The sequence below is a fragment of the Pinus tabuliformis genome, chromosome 6, assembly GCF_031772625.1.
Source record: "Pinus tabuliformis cultivar Carrire ecotype Pingquan chromosome 6, CPIR1, whole genome shotgun sequence".
Classification (NCBI taxonomy): Eukaryota; Viridiplantae; Streptophyta; class Pinopsida; order Pinales; family Pinaceae; genus Pinus; species Pinus tabuliformis.
This window is the reverse complement of record NC_142292.1, coordinates 362,939,023-362,952,162: the sequence shown is the minus strand read 5'-3', so window position 1 is coordinate 362,952,162 and position 13,140 is coordinate 362,939,023. Positions and strand designations below refer to the sequence as shown.

At 36.8% G+C, this 13,140-nt stretch overlaps 1 protein-coding gene across 2 annotated transcripts in view; it reads right to left on the bottom strand.

Moving 5' to 3' along the window:
* Positions 1-11,996: 11,996 nt before the first annotated feature.
* The window catches only part of LOC149258804 (uncharacterized), a 75,321-nt gene continuing 74,177 nt past the window's right edge, over positions 11,997-13,140 (bottom strand). For both annotated transcript variants that reach the window (XR_016256971.1, XM_089416301.1), the window contains one exon: positions 11,997-12,249. The gene's annotated coding sequence lies outside the window, so the exon portion shown is untranslated. The remainder of the gene's footprint in view (positions 12,250-13,140) is intronic.

The window sequence follows — 13,140 nt, the reverse complement described above, 5'->3', positions numbered from 1 at the left end:
CAGTTTGTGATAGTTATCTTGCAAGCAGAAAATGCAACACTTAAAAATAGGTTGCAAACATTAGTAGTTGAAAAAAACCAAAAGGTTGACCATTTGTAATCAACCATGGGAAAATACTTCCAAATGCTTGCAAATGAATGTCAAGAGAAGATTGATCTCCTTGATGACTTGCAGGAGGAAGATGAGTCTCTTTCCAACTCAAATTTGAAAACGTAGCTAAAAGAGCAAAACAATCAACATGTTAGGGAGATTGATTGTTTAAAAAAAACAATGTTAGAGCAATATCAACTTTTGAGGCAAGATTATGATGCCTTATCTCAACAGCTAATTGAGAAGGATGAGGTTATTCAACAACTGCAAAAGTCTAAGCAAGAACTTGAATTGGAAGTTAGTCGTCTTCAAAAATTTGAGATAAAGACACTTGATGTTGAGCTATCAAGCTCTCCTTCTTCCACACTTGATGATGTTGAATGCCAGAGGCCTAATGTCGATGATCATGAATCATCACATGCCTTTATCACCCCCAGTTTTGAAAACCATGCTATTTATATTAGATCTCTATTACCGAGTAAAATGGGATATACCTGAGGACTTGGGAAGAATGGACAGGGAATTATTGCTCCTATTAACCATGTAGTGCAGACATCAAGAGCATGTCTGGGATATGATACCGCTACTACCTCATCAGCTACATCCAACTATGAGGTGCTTCAAGATGAAAATGTTGTGACACCCAACTTTCAGTCTGCAAAAATAAAGACTAAGGCATCTTCACATCCTCATCAAAGGAAATCATTCAGGCCCCAGCATTCTTGGTCAACTACTAGTCCTGCATTCATATCGTTACAAAAGAGATGTGAAAGAATGAATCGCAGACCACTGCCAACCATCATGATCGACTATGGATGGATTGATGGATGGTCATGGCGTCATTTGAATCAATGCTTGCCTCATAGTGTCATGTTAGATCAGTGGTTCATTGTTGATTGCCACTGTTCCCTTAATCGTGCTCCAGGAGGGGAATTTGCTGACCATGAAGATTGTTGATTTTTACGCCTTTCGCAGTTGTGTTTTAGGGGGGCAGTTAGATGTTGACAAATATTGTTGCCATTTCCTTGTTGACAATTGTCATCTTTTGTGTTTGATCAATGTGATGGTGACAGTGTTCAAACAACTTCAGGAGTGTTTTTGTACGACATTTGCTATACATACAGGCCTCATTGTTTGTTTGTTGGTTGATGGTGTTGCTTTTGTTTGAAGCCTTTGTCATGGTTCTTTACCGACCCTTATTTTTTCTTAAGTTTTTTGGGAGAAGTTGACAGTGTTTGCCACCCTTGTGTCTCTGCAACAATCCTACCCCAGAGATCGACAGACTCATTGAGGTATCATGGCTCTCATCTTCAGAGTTTTAGTACTTCAGCATTATGTACTTCTTGATTGGAGCGGACCTGTGTTCGTTTCATTCAATGGATCGTTATGGGATCTAGAATTTCAACTCCATGATAATTTGAGCACTGGCATCTTCCTCTCTTTTGGGGAGGAGTTTTTTCCTACGAGTTTTTCTATCTCCGCTTATGAGAGTTTGTACATGGGTACCTAATTAGGCCTTGTTGTTAGGACCCATTCTTTGGTTTTTCTTTAGGTACTCCCTAAGTTTCGGTTAAGAGGTGAGTTAGAGTTGATTTTTCCAACGCTTCATTTACCTATGAGCTAAGTATATTTAGTTGTAAGCTCACACAGGGACTTGTATTTACCCAATTGTCGTAGTTATATTTAAGCAGCACTGGGCTTCCTCCATTGTTATATGATGGAGGCTCTCTATGTACATTAACACAATATTATGGGTATTTCAATACTCTTACAACCTGTGCACTTGGACAATCACCTCGTGGATTTGATCGGCAAAAGGAATGGTGGCTCTCTTTAAGATGATTATCATAAGAAGTATTAGCTTTCCTACCTCACTAGTGTGGCAGATATGGTGAAGTATGAAAGTGTTAATGGTTAGTCATGGGAGTTGTTAATGGCTTGGATCTTAGGGCTACTTCACGTGAGGCCTTCCATTGTTATGGCTCTTACGAGATCATTTTCTGCAATTGATCGACAAAAGGAATGGTGGCTCTCTTTAAGATGATTATCATAAGAAGTATTAGTTTTCCTACCTCACTAGTGTGGCAGATATGGTAAAGTATGAAGGTGTTAATGGTTAGTCACGGGAGTTGTTAATGGCTTGGATCTTAGGGCTTACTCACGTGAGGCCTTCCATTGTTATGGCTCTTACAGGATCATTTTCTGCAGGCGGTTATTGAGTGTGAAGTGACGGGTCTTCTTGCCATTGTACGGTTGACAAACATGGCTTGCCAACAGACTCCGAGTTGGCAGGAGGAGGCATGCCTTCTGCTCTAGAGACGTCTGAACTACAACACAATTTTAATATCTCCAAATACGTTTTCCCCAAATGGCGATGCAACTATCCTCCACTATGGAAATTTTAATTGAACCTGGCCAATTGTTTCTATGGATGATGAATCTGTAGCCTTCAAAATTCCCCATCAGTATATTTGGATCACCCCTCCATAATTCAGCCCCATTTCGCATCAGTATATCTTTTTGCTCCTCCAAAATTTAGTTTAATATTCTAGGATTTTGTCCTTTTCGCATCAGTATATCTTTTTGCTCCTCCAAAATTTAGTTTAATATTCTAGGATTTTGTCCTCTTTTTGGTTATGGTATACTAATACATGTTAAACAACTATTTCTAATACATATTTATATGCAAAAGAATGGCAATAACATAATATTTTTTACAAGCATGCATCTTATTCTTAGATTTATATATTAATAAATCATATTTTTTGTTTTTGCATGTCATTCTACTAAAACAACTTAGTAGACACTTGATGAAGATTCGTTGGAACAGGTTAGTAGACATTGACACTTGCAATTTAATAGGTACACAATATACATGCCACCATTTACAATTGCATGACATAATAAACATCGCCATGTGTACATCATCTCAAAAACATAAATTGGCATTTATCTTGGAAAAGATTCTCATGTGTGATTGGACAATGTTTGTTTGATAGTTTACAACTTTTACTACATGTACATATACATCAATAGAATTAAGAAAAGGAATAGTGAAGTATTTTAGAAAATGTTTGGCGGAAAAAGATAAGGAAGCAATTATGTCTTATCAACATGAACTCCACAAAGAGTCATTAACAAAAACGCACAACATCAATGATCACGATTTGTATTTAGCAAAAATGTCTATATCAACTTCAATTAACATACCTTTAGAATCTCGAGGACTATGGGGAGACATTTTTTGTATACATTGGTTATCAAATTGGTTGAAAAATCCAGTTAGAATTTGCTCCAAAACAAAAATGAAAATGTATTTGAACTTTAATTCAACAATTGCAACAAATACTTATGACATACTATTTCATGATGAAGATCATATAAATGGCCACTTTGAGCCATTGCTTTACAAAAAAGACTCTATCATGGATTCTGCCACTTCTAGTAGCAAACCAACAATGTGTATGAAAACATTAACTTATCCATCTTTGAACATCGAACATTTAGGGTCATAACCAACCTCAGTAGAGTGCCCATGTTCAATAGCATATATGTTGAGACTGCATTTGAAACATATTGTTATCTTTTAGATAATGAATATAATGTGCCATGCCTTCGACTTTCATTGCACAAACATTTTGCAATGTAGTTGTTCAAAATGACCCATTTGCAATTAGATGCATAGTAGAGCATATATACTTTAGTTTCATAGAAAAGAACAAAACAATAACTACTTGGCAAGAATACAAACAATTAACATTGCCCTATAACAAAGGAAATATTGAAAGTGATCTATTTGTCTTTGCTTGGTTAGGCAAAATGCTAAACATACATTTTGTCATTTGGTCTGCCATTACAATGTCCATATTCAAGAAAATATGTAATTCAAAAACAATACTTAGAACTTTGAACATATTGCAATATGAAACAAGTATAAGTCATCTCTACTATGAACCTTTACAACAAATAGGCAAAATTTAAAGTCAGAGAATAGGTGAACTTGGCGCAACCGAATTCAAAGCATGTGAAGCAATAGCTTATCTTGGTGCAACCCAATTCAAACCATATTGTACTAGCTTAAACAAGTACAACAAAAGTTTAACTTTGCATCTTGTTAAAGACATTATTCGAAGGAAGTTGAAAACACAAAAAATCAAACATACCTATAACACAACAATAATGAAACAACACATGGTGCTAAAAGATTTAGAGCATCCCTGCACAAAAACATCTCATTGTCCAAGTGACATTAACGCTCAAGATAGTGTCATCTTTGAATCAATGCAATGTTTGAAAAACAATGCTGCGAACAAGTCTGAAGCAATAGACCAATTAAATGCACGCAAATTCAAACCATCTTCTTCCTTAAACAAGAAGAAGGAAAACTCGTTTTTGCATCTGCTTAAAGCCGCTATTCAAAGAAACTCGACAACACATAAAATAAAGCTTGCATATAATACAACAACAATGAAACAACAAGTAGTACTAAAAGATTTGTGTCAATCAAGATCAAGAAAAAGATATAGGAACAAGTCCGCAAAATTATCAATGTCTGAATAAAAATATTGAGAACAAATAAATGATACACCTATCTTTCATTATTCAATATGTCAAAGAACTTTCTTTAAAAGAGATGTTTTGTCGATGAAACAAGTGAACCAAAAAACACATGCAAAGAACATTAGCAAACCACTAGATTGTTCCCATGAATTTGAAAAACCTAGTTTTGAACATGTCAAAAATATTAGTCGCTTCATTTGTAGGATTTGCAAAAAAAACATTTTCAAATGACACAATTCCTAAATATGCAATTCCTGCAAAAATAAGAAGAAATAAAGGCACTATAACACTTAGTCAACTCACTGAACTAGAAGAAAGACTAGTGGAATTATGATTTCCCTTTTTGCAAACACACAAAATGAACCATGGACATAAAAAACCACAACTAGGTTTAACTAGAGGAGTCATCAATGTCCCAACTAACAAATGTAGAATTCAATTTGCATTGCCTCGAAACATAAAAGACACTAACACAATGGCAGTTGTGCTAAAAAAGCATTTAAAATTCAAAAGTGCATACGCATTTGGTCGAATTTGAGTTCACATAGTCATGAAAGCATTAAAACAATTATGCAAAACAACGTTGTAAAAGTTAGAAAATGCCAACATAGACGACAATTGGAAACAAGTGTTCATAGAACCAAGGAGCATACGACAATACATCTGCCATTGAAAATAGTGAAAATGATAATCAAGATATTGATGAACCAATCACAAAAACATTGGTTCAAGGTTCACTGATCCACATACTATCCATGACCTTCTAAATAGGCAAATTAATATTGCACCTGTTGCAGGCTATGTGCCATTAGGAATTTCCCAAGATAAATACTCGAAAGAAATGAATTTTCATCATTATTCTATGGAAACAAACACCTAAGTGATCTGTTGAAAAACTCTACATATCAAAAAATCTATAATAGGAAGTCCTGTAGTCCTACATAAAAATCAGGGCTTTTCTTACCATAAAACTAACCTATTTTATAAAGCAATTCGCATTATCATAAACCAAGTATTGAATGTTCTGTGGATTAGAATTAGAAAAGGTCAGTTAAAAGGAAGAAAACTACTTGCACATGTCAAATCCAAACCAAATTTGGATTGCAATTTGAAATATGACATTGGGTACAAGGACTTGAAAATAATTCGCACTTCACCAAACTACCATCAAAAAATACATGAAAAAAACTATATGCAACGATTCGACAACTAGATCCCCCTACTTTCTTCGTGTCCTTTAGTAGCATAGAGCATCTTTGGGAGCCTTTTGATGAATGCATTGAAACATATAACGAAAAACACAAGACCAAACAAAAATGAATTAGAAGAAAATGAGCAACACTCGTTAATAAGAAATGACCATGTAACTTGTGCATGTTATTATAGATCTAGGATGGATTCTTTGTGTCAATTAATAGCGCACGATTATAAGTATTATGGAGAAATTGATGACTACTTCTACATCACGGAATTTTAAAACAAAAGAAGTGAGCATGAACATGGCTTATTAGCTTATTATGGATAGAATCTACACCAATCTATGGTAAAGACAAACATTAATGTTGAAAATTTTGTTCATAAATACTTGTCCACGAATTCATCGGTTCTAACAAAAGACCTTAGAACCAACCAACATCATTGTCACACAAAAACCTGTAGGGAACATAAAAATTCTAATTACAAATTTAATTTCCCAATACCTCCAATGAAAACAACAAAAATACTTGAACCTCTTGAATTTGATATCGTTAAAACGAAAACAAATCCAAAGCTAATATTTGACACAATAAACGATGTCAATTATGATGAAAATGTAGAAAGAACAGCAAGAAAAATAGGAGAAGAAAACACAACAGAATGACCAAGAGATACGAAACTGAATTTGGATCGGACTTTATTAAACAATGATTCTCCATCTTACATTTCATGAGCATTCGATAGTTTTATGTCACCAACTACTGTTATATAACTAACTATTCGGTATACAACCGTCTATTTACAATTTTACCTAATTCGTTGTCAAACTAACAAACTCCACCTTGACAACAATTTTCCCATTCATTATCTTTCATGCAAGCCAAGAGAAGCTAAACACCACCGCAGCTTCTCTACTGTAACTGGCTTTGTGAATATGTCTGCACAATTCTCTCGTGTATGGACCTTTTTAAGAGCTACTTTTCCGCCATCGATCACATGTCTCAGAAAATGATACCTTACATCAATGTGCTTGGTTCTGCTACGATAGGCAGGGTTTGTAGCCAAGTGAATAGCGCTTTGACTGTCACAAAGTACATTCACTTTCTCTTGCGTCCTTCCAATCTCATCGAGCAGACCCTTTAACCAGATTGCTTCTTTACTGGCATCTGAAGCAGCTATATATTCAGCGTCGGTAGTGGACAACGCAACTGTTTCTTGAAGCTTTGACATCCAACTAATTGCTCCACCTGCAAGAGTAAAGACATAACCTGTAGTAGATCTTCTTTTGTCCAAATCACCTGCATAGTCAGCATCTACATATCCACAAACTGATCCTTCACTACCATTAAAGACGATGCAATGGTCACTTGTGCCTCTTAGATATCGAAGCACCCATTTCACTGCTTGCCAATGTTCTTTACCTGGATTTGCCATGAACCTGCTGACAACTCCGACTGCATGTGAAATGTCAGGTCTTGTAGATATCATCGCATACATTAAGTTTCCTACATCGTTTGCATATGGTACATGAGACAAATATTGCTTTTCTTCATCAGCTCTAGGACTCAAAACCGAAGAAAGCTTAAAATGGGAAGCTAAAGGAACATTAACAGGTTTCACATTATTCATAGAGAACTTTTCAAGTACCTTCTCCACATACTTCTGCTGTGACAACCAAAGCTTACCATTTTTCCTGTCTCTGTGTATCTCCATGCCCAAGATATGTTTTGCTGCTCCAAGATCCTTCATATCAAACGTCCTAGAGAGTTGAGCCTTTAACCTGTTGATCTCTTCCATGCTTTTGCTTGCAATAAGCATATCGTCAACATACAAAGCTAAGATAATGAATATGCCATTGAAACTTTTGAAGTACACACAATGATCATACTCACTTCTTATAAAGTTCTGGCTCACCATGAAGGAATCAAACTTCTTGTACCATTGTCTGGGAGACTGCCTCAGACCATACAATGACTTCCTGAGCTTGCAAACTAATCTTCTACTGCGACCTCGTACAAAACCTTCTGGTTGTTCCATATATATCTCTTCGTTCAAATCACCATGTAGAAAAGTTGTTTTAACATCTAACTGTTCTAACTCAAGATTAAGCAACGCAGTTAGTGCCAACACAGTACGTATAGAGACAAGTTTTACAACTGGAGAAAAAATCTCATGAAAGTCTATACCTTCAACCTGAGAATACCCTTTTGCTACCAGTCGCGCCTTATACCTTTCAATACTACCATCAACTTTCTGTTTCAGCTTGAAGACCCATTTACGTCCAACAACACTTCTCCCTTCAGGAAGCTCTACAAGATCCCAGGTATTGTTTTTGGCTAAGGAGTCCATTTCTTCTTCCATAGCCATTTTCCATTTCTCGCTATTTGTATCATCTACTGCTTCCTGATAACAAGAAGGTTCCCCATCTTCAGTAACCAAAGCAACAGATGAAGCAGAATCTTCATACCTTTTGGGAGTTTTCCTTTCCCTTGTAGACCTTCTCAGAGCGACTGGTTGTTGAACTGGTTCAGAAACTTGCACTGGTTTAGAAGCTTCAACAGCTTCCTTTGTGTCTTCAACACCTTTGTCTCCAGAAGTCCCTCCTTCCTTTCGACTGTCACCGAAAGTTCTAGCCTCCAACTGAACTTGTTGACTCGGCGATACCTGTTCCTGTTCAATTCTTTCAACATTTGATTTTAACAAAGAGGATTCATCAAATGTTACATCTCTATTGATGACTATCTTCCGCAATGTAGGATCCCACAACCTATATCCTTTCACTGCATAGTCATACCCAACAAAGACATAACATTTCGACTTTGGATCTAATTTTGAACGCTGATTTTTCGGAATAAGAGAATAAGCATCACATCCAAATATCCTCAAATGAGAATAGTCACAAGACTGACCTGTCCAGACTTCTTCAGGAATTTTACAATCAATTTCTACTGAAGGTGACCTGTTAACTAAATAACAAGCAGTAGATACTGCTTCTGCCCACAACTCCTTTTGCAAGTTAGCATTACTGATCATGCTTCTGGCTCTTTCCATAAGAGTCCGATTCATACGCTCAGCAACACCATTTTGCTGAGGAGTATAAACAGCAGTTTTGTGTCTAACAATGCCCTCATCCTTACAGTATTGTTCAAATTCAACAGAAGTGAACTCACCACGATTGTCAGTTCTTAGACATTTAATAGATTTGCATGTTCTTTTCTCTACCATTACTTTAAATTGTTTAAATACATTTAATACATCAGCTTTCATTTTTAGCATATAGACCCAAACTCTACGAGAGTAATCATCAATGAACGTTAAAAAATACAATGCACCTCCATATGACACAACAGGGGAAGGCCCCCACAGATCAGAATGGATGTAGTCTAAAACATCTTTACTACTATGATTGCCAACTTTAAATCTCTGTTTACACTGTTTTCCATACACACAATGTTTACAGAAATCTAAATTCAAGGATTTCAGACCGAGAAGAGATTTACGTTTCTTCAGTATGTGAAGACCTTTCTCGCTCATATGACCCAAACGCTAATGCCACAGACGAGTACCTGCTTCTTCCTTTTCTCACGCAACTGCTGCTTCACCGACCTGAGTACTTCCTTTTAACCTGTAAAGATTTCCGACCTTTTCTGCCTTCATAACCATAAGGGCACCTTTGAAGACTTTCAAGACGCCATCCTGACCTGTAAACTTATAACCATCTGAATCCAACACTCCCAAAGAGATTAAATTTTCTTCAAATCAGGTACATGTCTAACACTAGTTAATGTCCTAACTGTGTTATCATACATCTTAATCCTGATATCTCCCATCCCAACAGTCTGACATGACATATTGTTACCCATAAACACAGAACTACCATTTACATTTTCATACGAAGTAAACCAATTTCTATGTGGGCACATGTGATGTGAAGCACCAGAGTCTAACAGCCGGCTATCAAAACTCTGAGAGACATTACATTCAGGTGAAGTTTCATCTATCATACACAATTCTTCAGCAGATAAAACTTCGTCTACCATACCTGAATTAGCCTGATTCGCTTCGTTCTTTGGGTTTTCGGATTCCTTCCGTTTCCAACAGTCCTTCTTCAAGTGTCCAACTTTACCGCGGTTCCAACATTTTGCCTTACACTTCTTGCCCTTCGATTTCGACCTGGAAGACCCCCTTGGTTTTTCTCCTCTTTCCTTTGAGCGTCCTCTAGCGACCATGGCTTCTGATGCAGCTGTTTCAGTGCTGGATTTCCTTCGTACTTCTTCAAACAGAAGAGCTCCCACGACTGATTCAAACTTCAAAGAATCAGCAGAGCTGAAACTGATTGAAGTTACGAAGTGATCCCATGATTCAGGCAGAGAACACAGCAAGGTTATGGCTTTATCTTCTTCCTGTATCTTGACTTCCATATCTGTTAATTGACAAATTAGTGTATTTGTATTAAAAACATTCAAATGTTCTGCAATGTTTGAACCTTCTTTCATTCGAAGACTGTATAACTGTCGTTTCAGATAAATTCTGTTGGTTAACGATTTTGTCATATAGAGTTTTTCAAGTTTTTCCCACAATCCTGACATTGTAGTCTCTTCAACAATGTTGAAGAGAACTTCATCCGCTAGGCATAACCGGATGGTACTGAGAGCTCGGGCATCCAAGTCCTCCCAGTTTGAAGTAGTCATGGTTGTAGGTTTCTTAGTTACCCCATCCAATGCCTTGTGCAACCCTTGTTGCACCAGCAAATCCTTAACCTTCAGTTTCCAAAGAGAAAAATTGCTCTTTCCGGTGAATTTCTCCACCTCGAATCTTGCATTTGACATCTTGGCCATTTTCCTCCTTCCTAGAGTTTCAGTCTTTCTAGGGTTTTTGCTTTAAAAAAAAAAAAAAAAAAAATCTTAACCTCTGGTGATTTAAACAAACAATGAAACCCTTCCTGAATCCTTTCTTTTCCTCCAATTTGTATAAAAAACCACCACTTTTTTTAAAAAACTTGACTTGATTTCAATATTTCAATCTGTTGTTTTGTTTCAAAACAAAAGTTCTGCTGAAAATAAAAAACGTTCTGGAAATTTTAATAAATACCCGGGTTCAACAGGCAACAGCAGCTTGATGGGGTTCCTCTTCACGTGGCTCTGGCTTTGCACACAGGCAAGTCACTCTTGTATGCGCAGATCTGGCAGCACTTATGGCTGCAACTGTGGCAGCAAACATGCCTCCTCCTCGACCAACGAACACTCACCACTCAGATAGCAAATACACGCAGGTCTAGCGCTGGTTCAAGCAACACACAGAACTGGTTCAGGCAACACACGGAACGATCCTTCACGCAGAGAAATCTTCCACAATATCGAACGTTTATTTTTTTTTCCACCAGCGCGAGGTCTTTCACCTCTGCATCAACCCTTCACGCAGAGAATTCCGCTCCATGCTTACAAAGTTCTAGGACAAAACAGCAATATCGAACGTTTATGTCTTTCACCTCTGCATCATAGAGGTAGACAGTTATCCACAACGATGCACCGGCCTCCTCTGCACCGACACGCAGGGGTCTCCACCTCTCCAGAGTCACCTGCACACTACGTTCAAACCGGCCTCCTCTGCACCGACACGCAAGGGTCTCCACCTCTCCAAAGTCACCCGCACACTACGTTCAAACCGCCTCCTCTGGATTAGCGCTCTTCAAGACCTCCCACAGCAACCTCATAGCTCTGATACCAATTGTAGAAAGAACAGCAGGAAAAATAAGAGAAGAAAACACAACAGAATGACCAAGAGATACGAAACTGAATTTGGATCGGACTTTATTAAACAATGATTCTCCGTCTTACATTTCATGAGCATTCGATAGTTTTATGTCACCAACTACTGTTATATAAATACAACCATCTATTTACAATTTTACCTAATTCGTTGTCAAACTAACAGAAAATGATACATTTGATAGCTTCTTCCATAGCATTGAATTAACAAATGATGAATACATACATGTTGTCCAGCGTACACTAAATCGCCCAACTTTACTGCTACAAAGAAAGCCAGCGAACACTTGGACAAATAGCTTTGCTCAACACAACCTGATAGTGTACACTAAATCGCACAACTTCACTGCTACAAAAAAAGATGGTTGACACTTTGACAAATAGCTTTGCTCAACACATCCCAGCAATTTGGATTGCAAATATTGACTCCACTTTGTACTTGATTCATATGTCGTCGTGATGTACTAGTTCCTATATGACAAAAGAAGATAAAACACCGCACAACTTCACTGCTACAAAAAAAGATGGTTGACACTTTGACAAATAGCTTTGCTCAACACATCCCAGCAATTTGGATTGCAAATATTGACTCCACTTTGTACTTGATTCATATGTCGTCGTGATGTACTAGTTCCTATATGACAAAAGAAGATAAAACACTTACATCAACATTCAAGAACATACGTGAAAATCACCTTAAAACAAAATATGATATCATGAATACTATTAACTGTTTTGGAAAAGTTCTAGTACACATGAAACAAATGTTTGCACAAGAAGCACTGCACATTGTGCTATTGCTTCCATTAAACTATAGTTCACGAAAATGTATTTTCATTAACACATATCCCATTGCTTCCATTAAACTATAGTTCACGAAAATGCATTTTCATTAACACATATCCCATAGAGGAAAGTGCTATTGCTTCCATTAAACTATAGTTCACTAAAATGTATTTTCATTAACACATATCCCATAGAGGAAAGTGCATTTGTTTTGAAAGGGAAAAACGACTTGCAAAGGGAACGAGATGACTATGAAGACATAATGTAACCATAAATTATTGACTATTATATTCTACGATCTATAGCTATTAATGCTATATGTTTAGCAAAATTTGCATCTAATTATAGAAACAAAGGACAAAAACGCAAACAAACAAATAAGCCATATGTCATTTGGTGTGTGAGATATAACAAATACAAAGACATTGAAAATTATTGTAGAGGACAATTAATGTTACACTATCCAATTAATGTTACACTATTCGTATAATGCGACTACGATCAAGCAACATCACCCAAGTTGGCAATCTGCATATGTTGCATTGAAAAATACAATTAGGAAAAATGAACAAAAACTTAGAATTGTTACCAGACCTACATGGCGTGACATGGATGATGCAATCCATGCAATAGAAATACAGACTGAACAATTATTTGACATAGATAGTTTAAAAGCAAATAAAACAGAGAATACAATATTCTCTAAATCCATCAACGAAAAATACGATACCTATGATTT